Raw genomic sequence first — 5379 nt, 5'->3', positions numbered from 1 at the left:
AAAAAAAAACAATTATAAAGGTACTGGTAGGGATTAAAGAAAACATAGAAGACACTAGAGAATCTCTTTCATGAGAAATCAAAGAACTAAGGTCTAATCAAGTGGAAATCAAAAAGACTATTAATGAGATGCAATAAAAAATGGAGGCTCTTGGAGCACCTGGTTAAGCATCTGCTTGGGCTCAGGTCATCATCCCAGGGTCCTGGAATCAAATGCCACATCAGGATCCCTGCTGAGCAGGGAGCCTGCTTCATCCTCTCCCTCTGCCTGCCACTACCATTGCTTGTACCCTCCCTCTCCCACCCCCATCAAATAAATAAATAAATAAATAAATAAATAAATAAATAAACAAATCTTTTTTAAAAAAATGGAGGCTCTTCCTGCTAGGATAAATAAGGCAGAAGAGAGAATCAGTGATATAGAATATAAAATTATGGAGAATACAGAAACTAAGGAAAAGAGAGATAAACAACTACTGAAAAATGAGGTAAGGATTTGAGAGATCAGTGATACCATAAAGCAAAACAATATTAGAATAATTGGGGTCCCAGAGGAAGAGGAAAGAGAACGAGGGGCAGAAGGTATATTGGAACAAATTATAGCTAAGAACTTCCCTAATCTGGGAAAGGAAATAGGCATTCAAGTCCAGGAGGCACAGAGAACCCCCCTCAAAATCAGTAAAAACAGATCAATACCCTGACATATAATAGTGAAGCTTGCAAACCTCAGTGACAAAGAGAAAAGCCTGAAAGCAGCTCAGGACAATAGGTATTTAACCTACAGACAGAGAAACATAAGGCTGGCAACAGACCTATCCACAGAGACCTGGCAGGCAAGAAAGGACTGGCATGATATATTCAGGGAGCAAAATAAGAAAAATATGCAGCCAAGAATATTTTATCCAGCAAGAGTATCATTCAAAACAGAAGGGGAGGTAAAAGGCTTCCAGAACAAACAGAAACTAAAAGAATTTGTGATCACTAAACCAGCCCTGCAAGAAATATTACAGGGGAACCTGTAAGTGAAGAGAAAGCCCAAAAGTAACATAGGACAGAAAGAAACAGAAACAATATACAGAAACAGGGACTTTACAGGTAATACAATGACTAAATTCATGTCTTCCAATCATTACTCTGATTGTAAATGGGCTAAACACCCCAATCAAAAGACATGGGGTATCATAATGGATAATAAAGCAAGACCCATTAATATGCTGTCTACAAGAGACTTATTTTATACCTAAAGACACCTTTAGATTGAATGTGAGATGGTGGAGAAAAATTTATCTTGCTAAGGTACATCCCAAGAAAGCTGGGGTAGCAATCCTTATATCACACAAAATAGATTTTAAACCAAAGATTGTAATAACAGATGAAGAGGGACAATATATCATACATTTTTTTATTATGTTCAGTCAACATATAGTACATCATTAGGATTTGATGTAGTGTTCAATGATTCATTAGTTTCCTATAGCACACAATGCTCATCACATCACATGCCCTCCTTAATATCCATCACCCAGTTACCCTATCAGCCCAATCCCCTCCCTTCTGTAACCCTCAGTTTGTTTCCCAGAGTCTCTCATGGTTGGTTTCCCTCTCTGAATTCTTCCCATTCAGTTTTCCCTCCCTTCCCCTACGGTCTTCCATGCTATTCCTTATGTTCCACATATGAGTGAAACCATGATAGTTGTCTTTCTCCGCTTGACTTATCTCACTTAAGATAATCCTCTCCAGTTCCATCGATGTTGATGCAAATGGTAGGTACTCATCCTTTCTGATGGTTGAGTAATATTCCATTGTATATATGGACCAATTCCTCTTTAACCATTCATCTATTGAAGGGCATATTTTTTTTAATTTTTAAAATTATATTATGTTAGTCACCATACAGTACATCCCTGGTTTCTGATGTAAAGCTCGCTGCTTCATTAGTTGCGTATAACACCCAGTGCGCCATGCAACACATGCCCTTCTCACTACCCATCACCAGTCCATCCCAGTCCCCCACCCCCTCCCTTCTGAAGCCCTCAGTTTGTTTCTCAGAGTCCATAGTCTCTCATGATTCATTCCCCCTTCTGATCACCCCCCTTTCTTTATTCCTTTCTTCCCCTACCGATCTTCCTAGTTCTTGTGCTCCATAGATGAGAGATATCATATGATAATTGTCTTTCTCTGCTTGACTTATTTCACTTAGCATTATCTCCTCCAGAGATGTAAAGGTTCTATATTCTAGAAACTATAAATCACTCTTGAAAGACATTGAGGAAGACACAAAAAGATGGAAAAATATTCCATGCTCATGGATTGGAAAAATTAACATAGTTACAATGACCATGCTACCCAGAGCAATCTACACTTTTAATGCTATCCCGATCAAAATACCGATGACATTTTTCAAAGAACTGGAACAAATAGTCCTTAAATTTGTTTGGAACCAGAAAAGGCCTCGAATCACCAAGGAACTGTTGAAAAGGAAAAACAATGCTGGGGGCATCACAATGCTGGATTTCGAGCTGTACTACAATGCTGTGATCACAAAGACAGCATGGTACTGGCACAAAAACAGACACATAGAGCAATGGAACAGAATAGAGAACCCAGAAATGGACCCTCAGCTCTTTGGGCAACTAATCTTTGATAAAGCAGGAAAAAACATCCAGTGGAAAAAAGACAGTCTCTTCAATAAATGGTGCTGGGAAAATTGGACAGCTACATGCAAAAGAATGAAACTTGACCACTCTCTCACACCATACACAAAGATAAACTCCAAATGGACGAAAGACCTTGATGTGAGACAGGAATCTATCAAAATCCTAGAGGAGGGCATAGGCAGCAACCTCTACAACATGGCCACAGCACCCTTTTTCATGACACATCTCCAAAGGCAAGAGAAACAAAAGATAAAATGAACTTGTGGGACTTCATCAAGATATTGAAGGGCATGTTGACTTCTTCCACAGTTTGGCTATTGTGGACATTGCTGTTATGAACATTGGGGTGCATGTGCACCTTCTTTTCATTATGTCTGTATCCTTGGGATAAATACCTAGTAGGGAAATTGCTGGGTCATAAGATAGCTCTGTTTTTAACTTTCTGAGAAACTTCCATACTGTTTTCCAGAGTGGTCGTACCAGCTTATGTTCCCAACCAACAGTGTAAGAGGGTTCCCCTTTCTACACATCCTCTCCAAAACTTGCTTTTTGCTGTCTTGTTAATTTTTGCCCTTCTAACTAGTGGAAGGTGGTATCTCACTGTGGTTTTGATATGTATTTTCCTGATGGCTAGTGATGTGGAGCATTTTTTCATGTGCCTGTTAGCCATTTGTATGTCTGTTTTGGAGAAGTGTCTGTTCATGTCTTCTGCCCATTTATTGACTACATTTTTTAAAAGATTTTATTTATTTATTTGAGAGAGAGAGAGAGGCAGTGAGAGAGAGAACACAAGCAGGGGGTGGGGTGGAAGAGGGAGAAGCAGGCTTCCCGCTGAGCACGGAGCCCAACACAGGGCTCAATCCCGAAGGCAGATACTTAATGACTGAGCCACCCAGGTGCCCCATGACTAGATTTTTTTGGTTGTTGAGTTTGAGAAGTTCCTTGTAGATCTTGGGTACTAACCCTTTATCTGAAATGTCATTTGCAAATATCTTCTCCCATTCCATGAGTTGCCTCTTAATTTTGTTGACTGTTTCCTTTGCTGTGCAAAACCTTTCTAACTTGTTGAAGTCCTGAGGGTTCATTTTCACTTTTGATTCCCTTGCCTTTAGAGACATGTCATGAAAAAGTTGCTGTGGCCAATGTCAAAGAGGTTACTGTCTATTTTCTCCTCTAGAATTTTGATGGACCCTTGTCTCACATCAAGGTCTTTCATTCATTTTGAGTTTATCATTGTGGATGGTGTATAAGAATGGTCCATCTTCATTCTTCTGCATGTGGCTGTCCAATTTTCCCAGCACCATTTATTGAAGAGACTGTCTTTTTTTTCCACTGGATGTTTTTTCCTGCTTTGTCAAAGATTAGTTGCCCAAAGAGCCGAGGGTCCATTTCTGGGTTCTCTATTCTGTTCCATTGGTCTATGTGTCTGTTTTTGTGCGACTATCATGCTGTCTTGATGATCACAGCTTTATAACTTGAAGTCAGGCATTGTAATGCTCCAATGTAGGTTTTCTTTTTCAACAATCCCCTGGCAATTGGGGGTCTTTTCTGGTTCCATACAAATTTTAGGATTGTTGGTTCCAGCTAAGTAAAAATGTCAGTGGTATTTTGATAGAGATTACGTAGAAAGTATAAATTGCTCTGGGAAGCCTTGACATTTTCACAATGGTTATTCTTCTGATCCATGAGCACGGAATGTTTTTTCATCTTTTTGTGTCTTCCTCAGTTTCTATCTGAAATGTTCTGTAGTTTCTAGAGTATTGCTCCTTTACCTCTTTGGTTAGGTTTATTCCTAGGTATCTTATGATGTTTGGTGCTATTGCAAATAGAACTGATTCCTTAATTTCTCTTTCTACAGTTACATTGATAGGATATAGAAAAGCAATTGATATTTGTGCATTGATTTTGTATCCTACCACATTGCTGAATTGCTGTATGAGTTCTAGCAATTTTGGGGTGGAGACTTTGGGTTTTCCACATAAAGCATCATATCATCTGCGAAGAGAGAGAGTTTGACTTCTTCTTTGCCAATTTGAATGCCTTTTATTTCTTTTTGTTGTCTGATTGCTGATGCTAGGATTTCTTTTTTTTTTTTAATAATGATTTTTTATTATATTATGTTAGTCACCATACAGTACATCCCCGGTTTTCGATGTAACGCTCGATGATTCATTAGTTGTGTATAACACCCAGTGCACCATGCAATATGTGCCCTCCTTACTACCCATCACCGGTCTATCCCATTCCCCCACCCCCCTCCCCTCTGTAGCCCTCAGTTTGTTTCTCATAGTCCATAGTCTCTCATGTTTCAGTCCCCTTCTGATTACCCCCCCTTTCGTTATCCCTTTCTTCCCCTACTGATCATTCTAGTTCTTATGTTCCATAAATGAGATAAATCAAATGATAGTTGTCTTTCTCTGCTTGACTTATTTCACTAAGCATTATCTCCTCCAGTGCCGTCCATGTTGTAGCAAATGTTGAGAACTCATTCTTTCTGATTGCTGAGTAATATTCCATTGTATATATGGACCACAACTTCTTAATCCAGTCATCTGTTGAAGGGCATCTCGGCTCCTTCCATGATTTAGCTATTGTGGACATTGCTGCTATGAACATTGGGGTGCATATGGCCCTTCTCTTCACTACGTCTGTATCTTTGGGGTAAACACCCAGTAGTGCAATGGCTGGATCATAGGGTAGCTCAATTTTTAACTTTTTAAGGG

This window comes from Ursus maritimus (assembly GCF_017311325.1).
Source record: "Ursus maritimus isolate PB19 chromosome X unlocalized genomic scaffold, ASM1731132v1 scaffold_X1, whole genome shotgun sequence".
Classification (NCBI taxonomy): Eukaryota; Metazoa; Chordata; class Mammalia; order Carnivora; family Ursidae; genus Ursus; species Ursus maritimus.
The sequence above is the reverse complement of the archived record's forward strand: the minus strand, read 5'-3'. Positions refer to the sequence as shown.